The sequence below is a fragment of the Littorina saxatilis genome, linkage group LG5 (genome assembly GCF_037325665.1).
Source record: "Littorina saxatilis isolate snail1 linkage group LG5, US_GU_Lsax_2.0, whole genome shotgun sequence".
Taxonomy (NCBI): domain Eukaryota; kingdom Metazoa; phylum Mollusca; class Gastropoda; order Littorinimorpha; family Littorinidae; genus Littorina; species Littorina saxatilis.
The window spans coordinates 39,547,316-39,562,255 of record NC_090249.1 but is presented as its reverse complement, the minus strand read 5'-3'; positions in this window follow the sequence as shown (position 1 = coordinate 39,562,255).

Sequence of the window (14,940 nt, the reverse complement as noted above, 5' to 3'; positions counted from 1 at the left end):
TATATGTTTTTGGAATCAGAAAATGATGAAGAATAAGATGAACGTAAATTTGGATCGTTTTATTAAAAAAATGTTTTTTACAATTTTCAGATTTTTAATGACCAAAGTCATTAATCAATTTTTAAGCCACCAAGCTGAAATGCAATACCGAAGTCCGGCCTTTGTCGAAGATTGCTTGGCTAAAATTTCAATCAATTTGATTGAAAAATGAGGGTGTGACAGTGCCGCCTCAACTTTTACAAAAAGCCGGATATGACGTCATCAAAGACATTTATCGAAAAAAAGAAAAAAAATGTCCGGGGATATCATTCCCAGGAACTCTCATGTCAAATTTCATAAAGATCGGTCTAGTAGTTTAGTCTGAATCGCTATACACACACACACACACACACACGCACACACACACATACACCACGAGCCTCGTCTCGATTCCCCCTCTATGTTAAAACATTTAGTCAAAACTTGACTAAATGTAAAAAGAGCGTTGTTGCTACCGAATGTAAACAGATGCGGTATAATCACAAAGGTCGCTCAAAAAAATGTCTTTTTCTTCTTCTTCTGCGTTCGTGGGCTGAAACTCCCACGTACACTCGTGTTTTTTGCACGAGTGGAATTTTACGTGTATGACCGTTTTTTACCCCGCCATTTAGGCAGCCATACGCCGTTTTTGGAGGAAGCATGCTGGGTATTTTCGTGTTTCTATAAAAGTGACCCATCGAACTCTGACATGGATTACAGGATCTTTTTCGTGCGCACTTGGTCTTGTGCTTGCGTGTACACACGGGGGGGTGTTCGGACACCGAGGAGAGTCTGAACACAAAGTTGACTCTGAGAAATAAATCTCTCGCCGAACGTGGGGACGAACTCACGCTGACAGCGGCCAACTGGATACAAATCCAGCGCGCCACCGACTTAGCTACATCCCCGCCCAACCCAAATGTCTGAACAGAACTAAAATATAAATGTCTTTGCACGAAAACTACCTTCTTGTATTCTGACAAATCTGATGTTTAAACACATCACTATTCACTGCCATGACTGACTACATAAAGAAAAGAAAAAGAGAACTAAAAAAATATTTTTTAAAACATCACTTAGATACATGCACCAAAACTTTGCTTTCAATATACCTTAAAGGCACAGTCCTTCACATGAACACTGTTCGACTCACCATCTGGCCAGGCTTTTACATAGAACATTATGGACACATTGCTATACGATCAACAGCCCGACTGCTTCCTGTGCAGAATACACTTTTTTACGTATTGATTTAACAGATTAACAATTGTCCGTTAAGAAATTAATTCGCACCAAAAAAAAACTCATTCAAAGCACACACGTTGTTTGTTTTGTCAATATGCAAAGGGAGGGGGTTGGAGGGGGGGGTGGTGGGGTGGGGGTGGTGGCGGATATTCCGGCCAAATCTGAGATGGCGAGTCGAATCGTTTTCACGGGAAGAACGTTGCCTTCAAACAAAAACAATGAAGAAACAAGTCGCGTAAGGCGAAAATACTACATTTTGTCAAGCTGTGGAACTCACAGAATGAAACTGAACGCACTGCATTTTTTAACAATGACCGTAGTCCGCCGCTCGTGCAAAACAAAACGCAGTGAAACTGACGAGCCTGTTTAGCGCGGTGGTGGTTTCGCTGTGCTGCATAGCACGCTTTACTGCACCTCTCTTCGTTTGAACTTTCTGAGCGTGTTTTTAATCCAAACATATCATATCTATATGTTTTTGGAATCAGCAACCGACAAGGAATAAGATGGAATTGTTTTTAAATCGATTTCGGAAATTTTATTTTAATCATAATTATTATATTTTTAATTTTCAGAGCTTGTTTTTAATCCAAATATAACATTATAAGATGTTTGATGGGTTGTTGACAGACCAGCTTTTTTGTCGGTCCGAGGGGGAGCATATCGTCTTTTGTTTCATATTTATTGACCAAGGCCGAAGGCCGCGGTCAATAAATATGAAACAAAAGTCGATATGCCCCCCGAGGACCGACAAAAAAGCTGGTCTGGCAACAAGCCATCAAACATCGTTTTTGTCATCATTTTGGTGGTTCAACATTAAGTGAAAAATCAACACAGGGAGCCATGGTTTGAAACGCGAGTTCTGTTATTATAATGCATGTTCGGGGCCCCAGCATGTTGTTCAAAGCTGGCGTGCGAAAGCAACTTACTGTGTGTGATTTGAGTTTATAATGTTGAGACAAGTATGTCAGGTTTGAGGATGCGAAGTTCTGTAGGTTCCGACTATAGAGTGGTGTGTGAAACCAACAGTAAGCGCCTTTGAGACGATAGTGCCCACATGTTGCATTCGAGCGATGGGATTGTCGTATTTCAAACGAGGTGATTTGCTTGCACAGTCAGCCTTGACCATCTCACAACAGATCTGTTATGTGGATTATCGTGCGACGTTCGAGTCGGGGGCAAGGAATCGCAGGAAGCAAAGATGAGTCTTTTTCCATTGTCACCTTTCTTTCCGGTTGTTGGTGCATATAATATTGTGCGGACAAAATGATGCGACGGCGAGTGTTTTTTGCCTCCAAGATTTTGTGGTGTGGGTATTGTTTTGCTCGTTTCATACCCACACCAAAACCTGAAACACACCCCAACACCCCCCCCCCCCTTACAATCAGTCCATGAACACAAACACTGACACACACAAATTAATGATCAAGTTACCACCCCCCCCCAACCCTTCACTTGCACACCTGCAACGCAGACGATCATATTATTGATTAAATATTCATATAGGTCAGTGTTGGGTTTTTTGTTCTTGTTTGTGTTATTGCAGAATCGGTTTTCTCTTATTGCTACACGTGTCTCTTCATTACATTTCACCATCGCCCTACCACCCTGCCCCTCTCGTTATTCCACCCCTCGGTTTTCAGTGGTAAATATTAGTACTCGAATATTGAAGCTACGTTGAGTCAAAGGTCACAGAAGATTTGCATCGTGTAGCACTGCACGAATTGGGTCAAAGGACACAAACGATTTGCGTCGTGCCGCGAAGGAAAGATAATCGCGATCTTGTTTCTCATTGCCTCTCTGTTTTTCATTAGACTTGTCATTCTGCTTGCTCGGCTTTGTCAGATGTCTTCATTTCTTGTTGCTATGTTCTTTGCTTTTTTATTATTATTTTTTTATTTGCGCTTAGTTTATCGATACAACGTCTTGTGCACGGGTCAAAATGTGTGTGTCAGGGGTCAATATGTTTGACTTAAACTTGACGTTCGTGTTTCTCCAAACAGAGATACACGCACTCCATGACTTTGTGAGAAGATAAAACATATCGATAGGTTTTATTTGTTTGCGATAAAGCATAAATGTATGACCTTTGATGAGGTAGTTTTGTTTTTTGTTTACATTCGTATTTGGAACTTGGCGAAGCAGTGTCGTCTGTTTAGGTCTGGGGAAACGCCAATGAAAAGAGCCGAAGAATCCTCGAGCGTTTCTGTTGGGTTTGCTTTTGATTATCCATGTAATAGGGCTTCCTGCAACTATGGTAACCGGGGATTTATTCCCCGGGGAACATGACATTTATTTCCCAGGTGCTTGTGAATGAAAACTCGTGAAAATGATGACAAATTTATATGTTTTTGGAATCAGAAAATGATGAAGAATAAGATGAATGTAGTTTTGAATCGTTTTATAAAAATATAATTTTTATTACAATTTTTCAGATTTTTAATGACCAAAGTCATTATTTAATTTTTAAGCCTCCAAGCTGAAATGCAATACCAAAGTCCGGCCTTCGTCGAAAATTGCTTTGCCAAAATTTCAATCAATTTGATTGAAAAATGAAGGTGTGACAGTGCCGCCTCAACTTTTACAAAAAGCCGGATATGACGTCATCAAAGACATTTATCCAAAAAATGAAAAAAAAATCTGCGGGTATCATGCCCAGGAACTCTCATGTAAAATTTCATAAAGATCGGTCCAGTAGTTTAGTCTGAATCGCTCTACACACACACACGCACAAACACACACACACAGACACACACACACACACACACACACACACACACACACACACACACACACACACAGACACACATACATACACCACGACCCTCGTCTCGATTACCCTCTATGTTAAAACATTTAGTCAAAACTTGACTATATGTAAAAAAGAAAAGAAAAAAAACCCAGAAAATCTGACGCAAGATCAATGTGAAAAAGGTTTTTTTACTGACTGAATTACCATGTGGGTTTTTTGTTTTTCATTTCATTCCTGTTCTTTTTTGTCTGCGGCATGTTTGATGAAACATTTAAGTGCTACGTACGGTTACAGTTTACAGGGCCGGACCCAGGGGGGGGGGGGGGGGGGGTTCCAGGGGTTCCGGAACCCCACCCGGCCTGGAAAAAGCATGTACCTTGCTTTGAGTGTTTGTTTGTTTTTTTTTTTTAATTGTTTTTTAATAAATTCGCTGATTTGCCCCCCCCCCCCCCCCCCCCAAAAAAAAAAAGGAGGAAACCCCCCCCCCCCCCCCCTTACAACTCATTTGGTCCGGCCCTGGTTTAATGTGTAGGGTAACCAAACCTTTAGCGCTGGGCGCGATAATCTGATGCAATCAGGGGATGTTTTAGTGTTTATCGCGTGCCCAGTGCGACATGGCAGTGTTGCCGAGATTGATGTCTGTGCACTCGCTTCAGAACGAATGCAGGCAACAGAATCGGGTTTGAACTGTAATCTAAATTATCCCCCATATTTTCAACTAATGTTGCAACGACAGTCGTAATAGTCTAGCGTTAAAATCCCCTTTTTGTTATATTTAGTCAAGTTTTGACTAAATATTTTAACATCGAGGGGGAATCGAAACGAGGGTCGTGGTGTATGTGCGTGTGTCTGTGTGTCTGTGTGTGTGTGTAGAGCGATTCAGACTAAACTACTGGACCGATCTTTATGAAATTTGACATGAGAGTTCCTGGGTATGAAATCCCCATACGTTTTTTTCATTTTTTTGATAAATGTCTTTGATGACGTCATATCCGGCTTTTCGTGAAAGTTGAGGCGGCACTGTCACGCCCTCATTTTTCAACCAAATTGGTTGAAATTTTGGTCAAGTACTCTTCGACGAAGCCCGGGGTTCGGTATTGCATTTCAGCTTGGTGGCTTAAAAATTAATTAATGACTTTGGTCATTAAAAATCTGAAAATTGTAAAAAAAAATAAAAATTTATAAAACGATCCAAATTTACGTTTATCTTATTCTCCATCATTTGCTGATTCCAAAAACATATAAATATGTTATATTCGGATTAAAAACAAGCTCTGAAAATTAAATATATAAAAATTATTATCAAATTTTTTTTTTCGAAATCAATTTAAAAACACTTTCATCTTATTCCTTGTCGGTTCCTGATTCCAAAAATATATAGATATGATATGTTTGGATTAAAAACACGCTCAGAAAGTTAAAACGAAGAGAGGTACAGAAAAGCGTGCTATGCAGCATAGCGTAACCACTACCCCGCTCTTCTTGTCAATTTCACTGCCTATGCCGTGAGCGGTGGACCACGAGTATACGGTCTTGCTGCGTTGCATTGCGTTCAGTTTCATTCTGTGAGTTCGACAGCTACTTGACTAAATATTGTATTTTCGCCTTACGCGACTTGTTCATTTTCTTGTGTGCACCAAGATGAATCAAGATGAGACGGTCATTTAGACTGGCAAAAACTCAAATAAGTTATGAAACAATAGACAAAAATGGATACACGTCACCTCGTAAAGGGCCGACCACATTTGGCCGCCGTTTTACGCTCTATGCGCCGCAGGCCGTTTTGTGCGTCGTGCGGGATTTGCCGAGTGGCCACACATCGACGATTTTTTTCACAACGCGATATCAGTGGAGCGGGTCACCTGACAAGAAGGTTCAGTTGCGTTCGACTGCCGCGCCGCGAGCAGCTGACGTCATCGCTCTGGTTTGCTCTGATTGGTCAAATTTCCGTCGTTCTATGTCTGTGTCATAGAAATTAGAACACGCGCTATTCTTCTGCAAATAACGCTTCGCGATCATAGCACGACGCGGTGCGCCGTTTTGAGCATAAGTCAAATGTGGACAGGGTCGGCCGGGAGTGTCTGGTCGGGCCTTTAACGACAGCTTTTTGGCTCACGAAGTGTAGCCTATGCGATCGTAACTTTGTCTGTCTGTGCGTGCGTGCGTATGTGCGTATGTGCGTATGTGCGTGCGTGCGTGTGTATGTCTGTGGTAGAAACTTTAACATTTCGTCATTTGAAGACGTCACATTATGGCGTAAGAGGGTTAGACGTCACGCGAAGGAATGTCTCGGTCATTGTTATTTTGAGCGGGCCGAGACTATTTGGCAGTCGTGTCTGAGTCATTCTCCAAAGCTGGTGAATTCTTAGGTCGGTCACTTAAAACGACATTTTTACAGAAGCAAATGTGGTTAGACTTTTCCCCTTGTTTATGTGGATACAGATATGTTTGAAGAAGCACCCACAGCAAAATGAATGAACATATTTGTATTTTGATATTAAATATAGTGTAATAATGTCAGTAAATCAACAAAAATGGCGTCAGAAAAATGGGAACAGGCTCGGTACATATATTGGAAGCTACGGTCCATTGACACGATAAATTCATTATGCATGATTTGTTGAAAAGTCACTTTGTGAAACGATAAAGGTTCATTCCTGTGCAATTGTTGTTATTTTCTTTGTGTTTGAGACTCCCAAAAATGAAGTTGAAAACAGCCTTTCGTACGCATCGCATGTTGTCACGCTCACTTAGATTTTTTCGACCTCTGTAACCAAACGAATTTCTTTATAATCACTATTTTTTTTACGATCAAGTCAACAAGTGCAGCTTGAAGATGCAGAAAATGCATTCATTCAACCGAGGACACACTTTGGACGAATTTGATGTCTCAGAGAGTGTTTTGTGTCACACGTGATGGCTTCGTAACGGCCGTTTTCATTATAAGCTAGCATCAATTCAACTGAATTAAAACATAAATTTTTATATTTGCACCTTTGTTAATCACCTAGCCATGCAGATGCGTGACGTTTTTTTCACAATTTGTCGTGAATAATGACGTAATTCATGAAAAAAGAAGGTGTAGTTGACATTTTGGACGGCTGCGTTCGTAACGCCCTCTGCTACCGGCGAGATGCAGACCCCGATTGCTTGAGCACCTGGGAATCTTGCATGACAAGGTTGGTATTATTTTGTTGCTCATTCATTTATAAGCATGTTTGTAAAAAAAAAAAAATTAAAACCACGCAAGTGTGAATTCCATGAAGTTCTTCAGCCCCACCGGGTTTCGCGTGTCAGTCCTGTAATCTCATGAAGTGAGTGTAACGGCATCTTCGGAATCTTGCGATTTAAAATAAAACCTTTTCTTAAAACAAAGGTGTATGGTCACGTAGATTGCTCACTTATGACATTGTATTGCATTCTCAAAAGCGAATATTATGAATTTGATACTTTATCCAGTGACCAAGTTTTGTGCGCACCAGTGACAACAATTAGACGTGTTGTGAATGATGTCTCCGGTAGAAGGCTAATTATCCCCCGGAAAATTCCCCCTTGTACATCTGCCCTCTGAACAATTGCCCCTATGACAATTGCCCCCCAGACAAATGCCCCAAACCATGGGCGGACAGTTGCCCCCCCCCCCCCTCCCCCCGACAACTGCCCCCCGAATACCCCCTCCCTCCCCAGAATCGTGTGTGTGTTTGTGTGCGTGTGCGTGTGTGTGTATATGTGTGTGTGTACGTGCATGCGTGCGTGTGAGTGTATGTGTGTGCGTCTGTGTTTGTTTCTGTGTGTGTTTTTCTGTGTGTGTTTTTCTGTGTGTGTGAGTTTGTGTAAGTGCGTGCGCGTGTGAGTACGTGCGGGCGTGTTTGTGTGTCTTTTTGTCTCTGTGTGTCTGTTTGCACGTGCGTGCGTTAAATGTTAACGCGTGCATGCGTGTGTTTTCGAAATGTGTATCTGTGTGCGTGCGTACGTACGTGCGTACGTATGCGTACAGGACGCGGTTCAAGCACCGTTTGGAGAGACCTGCATTATAGTCTGCTTATTCAGTGACACACAAACCCAAACCTGTGTGTGTGTGTGTGTGTGTGTGTGTGTGTGTGTGTGTGTCTGTCTGTGTGTGTGTGTGTGTGTGTGTATGTGTGTGTGTGTGTGTGTGTGTGTGTGTGTGTGTGTGTGTGTGTGTGTGTGCATCAAACGTTCTTGAAGGAATGGTGAATATAAAACTTAAAGCGTTCATTGTAGATATATTTATAATCATGATAGCAAGAGAAGTGTAAAGCGGTCATGCATAGCATACAAATAAAACACATATAGAATTGCAAGTTAATTTGTTTATATATTTGGACAGTAATAATACAATCCAAAGATTGATACTATAAACTTTATATTGCAGGTATTGGACAGAAAGCCTGGTGAGGTGCACTTTGTTTCCATGAGTGGCAGATAAAACACATATGGACAGCACTTGCAGTATTAGTTGCCTTTTGCTTTAAGCTTTATTGTTGTATATCCGGCACATTATGTTGTCAGTTGTTCTTTCGGATTTTTCAAAGTATGGTGTTTGTTTTTGCATGATCTGAATATTGTTGATCACAATAACATTGATATAATTATACATTTTCTGTGTTTTTTTTATATTATATATGTGTGATTGTCAAATACGTATTCAACACCTCGTCAAATTCAAGGTTGTTACAACGTTTTCACATTTACGCAGGATATCTCTCTCTCTCTCTCTCTCTCTCTCTCTCTCTCTCTCTGTCTCTCTCTCTCTCTCTCTCTCTCTCTCTCTCTCTCTCTCTCTCTCTCTCTCTCTCTCTCTCTCTCTCTCTCTCTCTCTCTCTCTCTTTTTCATTTGTCCAAAGCATCAGTGTTCATTATATCCACACAAAAACACTCAAATTAATAACACATTTACTCATGCATGTGTATTCAGCATTGTTTTCACTACGTTACATATACGACGCTTTATATTTGTGTATAATATGTAATGTGTAAATATTCATATGTTGTTGTTTTTCTCTACCTTTTTTTCTACGTGGATATCCGTGTAAATATGTGATTAGATTAGTCCCCTCTCTGGGCGAGGGCTGGTTGAAAAAAAGCTCGTTGTATTGCTTACGCCACAACCCTCGAAAAATAAAATTTGATTTGATTTGATTTGATTTGATTTGATTTGATCTCTCTCTCTCTCTCTCTCTCTCTCTCTCTCTCTCTCTCTCTCTCTCTCTCTCTCTCTCTCTCTCTCTCTCTCTCTCTCTCTCTCTCTCTCTTTCTTATTCCCTTTTTTCTGTCCACAAACCTTTTCTGTCACCAATATAAATGTGTGTACATGTATATTGCATGTACGTGCCAAGGTATATTTAAAAAAAAAAAAATTAAAAAAAAATTAATTATAAAACAAATTATAAAAAAATTATTTCTTTATATTTTTTTTTTATTTCTTTTTAAACAACTCCTTATACATGCTTGTCAAGCTATAATTAGTACAACATATAATCATTCAATATGACTGCATTATTAACAAATTTGTGTCACGATGATGCGCACGTAATGAGACGGGTATACCCCCCTATCAGATACCTGTATTTTGTAAGGAAACGTATTTCTTGCTTTTTCGTTTCTTGCAAACTGTCATTCTGATAACAAAGAACCTTTGAATCAATAATTCAACTCAAATTAGTCAATTTTTATTTTTGGGCCTTATTCCCACTTTTGTTAACCAGTTTTGGAGAATGACTCGTCTGTAAGTAGGCTACATGCAGACAGACAGATCTAGATCTAGTGTCTCTCTTTCTTGCACAGTGTCACCAATGCTTACTGTGTGTGTGTGTGTATGTGTGACGGAGTGATTGAGTTTGTGTTACTGTTTGTCGATTTCTTACGTGAGCCTTGAAGGCTTCGCCTCTTGTTAATGTATATTTTAATGATTGTATCAGCTCTTTACATTTAGTCAAGTTATGACTAAATGTTTTAACATCGAGGGGGGAATCGAGACGAGGGTCGTGGTGTATGTGCGTGTGTGTGTGTGTGTGTGTGTGTGTGTAGAGCGATTCAGACTAAACTACTGGACCGATCTTTATGAAATTTGACATGAGAGTTCCTGGGTATGAAATCCCCATACGTTTTTTTCATTTTTTTGATAAATGTCTTTGATGACGTCATATCCGGCTTTTCGTGAAAGTTGAGGCGGCACTGTCACGCCCTCATTTTTCAACCAAATTGGTTGAAATTTTGGTCAAGTAATCTTTGACGAAGCCCGGACTTCGGTATTGCATTTCAGCTTGGTGGCTTAAAAATTAATTAATGACTTTGGTCATTAAAAATCTGAAAATTGTAAAAAAAAATAAAAATTTATAAAACGATCCAAATTTACGTTCATCTTATTCTCCATCATATTCTGATTCAAAAAACATATAAATATGTTATATTTGGATTAAAAACAAGCTCTGAAAATTAAAAATATAAAAATTATTATCAAAATTAAATTGTCGAAATCAATTTAAAAACACTTTTATCTTATTCCTTGTCGGTTTCTGATTCCAAAAACATATAGATATGATATGTTTGGATTAAAAACACGCTCAGAAAGTTAAAACAAAGAGAGGTACAGAAAAGCGTGCTATCCTTCTTAGCGCAACTACTACCCCGCTCTTCTTGTCAATTTCACTGCCTTTGCCATGAGCGGTGGACTGACGATGCTACGAGTATACGGTCTTGCTGAAAAATGGCATTGCGTTCAGTTTCATTCTGTGAGTTCGACAGCTACTTGACTAAATGTTGTATTTTCGCCTTACGCGACTTGTTTTGTGTTTACGGAAGTCACGAACTATTCCCATGACTCTGTTTAGTTAACATCAGCGACAAAAGAGATCCTTACAGAACTCAACACTCTTTTTGATCCATTCTTTCTTCCAGACCAAAGGTTACCTTAGGAAATGTGAATGTATTAATTCAAAGCCAAGCATGTGAAACGAGTTTCTCCATTTGCAGGCGCCATTTACAATTACGTCTGGCGCCAAGTCGAGAATGATCTCCCTTGCGTGAAAAACCCTAGACGGAAGTTGCGTTGGGTTGGGGATTGGTGGTGATGGACTGATGACTTTTTGGACACTTTTAAGTTTTACAATAGGAGAGGTAGAAAAAGAGACAGGGAGAGAAAGGGGGGGGGGGGGGGGGGGTATTGGAGAGAGACAGAATACAAAGACAATGGCAATGACAAATCCTTATTTCATGGGGGTAATAAAACGATCAATGGATTGAATTTATACACTTAGCCCTCGCCTTTAAAAAGGAGCCTTATCTGGAAAGAAAAATCGCAAAGAAAGAAAGAATGAAGAAATTTTACATATACAGGGAGCGAGAGAGAGAGGGAGCGAGAGAGAGAGGGAGCGAGAGAGAGAGAGAGAGAGAGAGAGAGAGAGAGAGAGAGATTCGCATGCATCCCCTACTCCCCCCCCCCCCCTCCTTATACCCATAGTCATAATGACGCCTAGTTTAAGACGACAATTATGATTCATACACAGACAGACGACATTCATTCATTAGAAGTGATTTCTCTGTCGGTTACACTGAAACATTTCCGTTTGTTGTTTCGTGATGGGTGATAAACCATCATTGACCGGGAAGGAAATCTGTGCGGCGCTGAAGCAGACGAATATTTGTTTCATGTTTTATTCCGCGCAAAGCTGCGAGTTGGGTGCGCGGATTAAATCTGAGCAGGTCCTTTCATTCAGCCAGCGCCAGCACTCGTATTATCTGGGGCAATGTCGTGCAGGCCATTTGTCAAATCTGCAACACAGGATTGCATTGGATGGTGTTAGTCATAAAAGACTCATTGTGGTTGGCTGATGTTTACCTGCCTCGTCGCCATTAGGTGTTAATACACTGTGGACTTTCTGTCGCCATCGCTTGTTGTGGGAAGATAACCACGTCAACATACCATGAGTGATTTCCCCTCTGCTTCCTCTTTCTCTCTTGTTTCCCTCTCTTGCACAGTTTGTCTTTCTGTTTAGTGAATTAAGGTCTATACCCAAATTCCGACTGAAGACGCGTGGCTGTCCTGCTGTTAATCACTGCAATGCTTTGAAAATTAGATCCCCTTTCCTAATGCAATTTATCACAAACGCTCTTCACTATGAATTAACAGAAAAAGTGTCTCACTACCCACGTCAATGTGATGTTTGTATACGCTGTTGACTCTTGTCAGAAGCGTTGTTGATCAAACGTTAAGGTGTGTTTTTCTATACATCTTGGCTTTCGGCACTTTATTACGACCCGCTGTTTATGTGACACTCTGTCAAAAAATCACAAGGGCTTGTGTGCCACAGCTTGAAACGGAATCCTGACAAACTAGGGCCATGCAAGCTGAGAAACTGCTATCTTTACCGAGCAGTACAAGGGCAGACACCATTTGATGAACTTACAACGCGCCACTGATATGAAAAATAACCCAGACCTAACCCCAACAGTCATTAGTTTAAGGACTGCCTATAAAAACTTTCAATAAAAATGTGTAAGCGGAAAAATGAGAGAAAAATAGAACGTGGCATAACGGCACAGACACGGCTTGTGTGTTAGAGGTTTTGACAATGTTAAGAGGCTGGCAGGTTAATGTGTAAAAGGTGTGGCGCTTTCTGTTTGACCTGAGTTTAGAAGCGATCAGTGGTCGACCTTATATTTTGAAGGATTACATTCGAAACAGAAAAGACAGGGGGGGTAGACAGTGTAGTGTTACGGGCTTTATACGGAGTGCCTTATTATGTAGTCTATCATTCCAAAAGCTTCATTTTCTCTGTCCTATAGAAACTTTGTTTTTGTCTGTACCTTTGTAAGGGAAAGTCGCCATTCCCGGAACAGTCGGCCAACTTGGAACACCTCAATATGCGATCAACGGGGAACAATTCATGAACAATTGTTTTGCAGAAATGTCTAGTGACATTCCTTGATATTATTTCAGCAAAAAAAATTACTACCGCGGCAAAACAAAAAAAATGGTACGTTTTTTAAACTTTTCTTCCTTCTTCTTCTTATTTCTACTGTCTACAATTCGTATTATTACTCTTTATCTATATACCTTCACGTAAAATGTTGATTGCTGTGATACACCTTCATAGATTTGCAATAACTTGAACGGAAAAAAAGATTTGAAACGTCACGTGTATCCAACAGAAAAACGCGAAATCCATGCAGGTGCCATGCGGCAATGATGGAACACATAAGAGAGGCAAACATGGAACAGTATTCCAGCTTTGCCGCATTCTGTTCCATCTTACCCTCGTCAAACAATAAACAGAACACTGCTGTTTTATTCACGTATTCAATTCTCTTTTCGGTTTTGTTGTGTTTTTCCTTTCTATAAGTTTTATTGAATGATTGATTGATTTGTTTGACAGTATTATGAGACCCGAACGGCGGTGGTTACCAGAAGAAATGGGCTGCGCTTTGTCGGCAGTGAAAACCGGAGATATGGGTTTGTGTTGCGCATCAAGAGCATGTGTTTTACTGTCACAACTCTTAAAAGTCATTTAGAAGGAAACAAACACATTTGCAAAAGAAGAAGTAAAGTTCACAGGAAGACCTTCTACATTAACACCAGAGATAGAACAAGAACTAATCAATAGCATTCTTGAAGCTGAAATAAATTTGCCAACGTCACCCCCATCGTTGTTTTGTACACTGTACATGAAGATTCTGGTCATTAAGCCTATAATTGCTTGGTGTCAGCAGCAAATGTAAGCTTACCTGCTGCTGATGTCCTGCAACGCACAACCACAAGCTCGTCGAAGAGATCATCATGAAAAAAACAATCTTCTCCTTACAAGCAAAAGCTGGAGATTTCACTTGCAAAAAGGCGTGAAGGTCAACAGAAAAGAGGAAAGAATGAAGCTACAAAATCTTCTGCTCAGAGAAACAAGAGGGGAATATCTTCTGATCAGAGAGAAAAAAGGAGAACATTCTCGACGATGCGTTCTATCCCGGGGGAAAGCACTTGGTACTGCTTCGTGTGTGGCACCAACTCCCCTGAGAACATGATACAGTGCCAGAGGTGCACATAGTGGGCACACGAGGACTGCGCTGACAGCAGCGGACAAAAGGACTTCGAAATCTGTACTTAGCAATTTTTGTGTGTCTGCAAAATCAGTTCTTAAATCTGTTCTTAGTTATTTGCTTTAAGACTTTATGCGTAATGATTTTTACATTTAGTCAATTGGGCAGGTAGCCCTTTTATATCTATTTGTCAACAGAAGAGGGGTACAAATGAACCTGCGAAATTTCGTGGTACTGCTTCATGTGTGGCACCAACTCCCCTGAGGATTATGTTATAGTGCCAGAAGTCTGCGCTGACAGTAGAAGACAAAGGACATTGTCTGCGAAATGTTTGCCTATTTTTTCCTTCTTTTTTTTTTAGGTTTTGTTTTTCAGTCCTTTTTAGACCTAGCCCTTATTTATCTTTTTGTTTTACATTGAAGGCTTACATTTTTATCCGATTCGTTATTTCCTTGGTAAAAATCAAAATATGATGTTGAAAAAAAGACATTTACATGAAATGGCTTAATCAAAATGTTATGACGTATTTATGTATCTTGTGTTTGTGGCAATGTGTGCTTGTTTGTGTGTGAATGAGAGTGTGTGGGTGTATATGTGTGTGGGTGTGAGACACAGACAGAGCTAGAAAGAACAAGTCGCGTAAGGCGAAAATACAATATTTAGTCAAGTAGCTGCCATTTTTCAGCAAGACCGTATACTCGTAGCATCGTCAGTCCACCGCTCATGGCAAAGGCAGTGAAATTGACAAGAAGAGCGGGGTAGTAGTTGCGCTAAGAAGGATAGCACGCTTTTCTGTACCTCTCTTTGTTTTAACTTTCTGAGCGTGTTTTTAATCCAAACATATCATATCTATATGTTTTTGGAATCAGGAACCG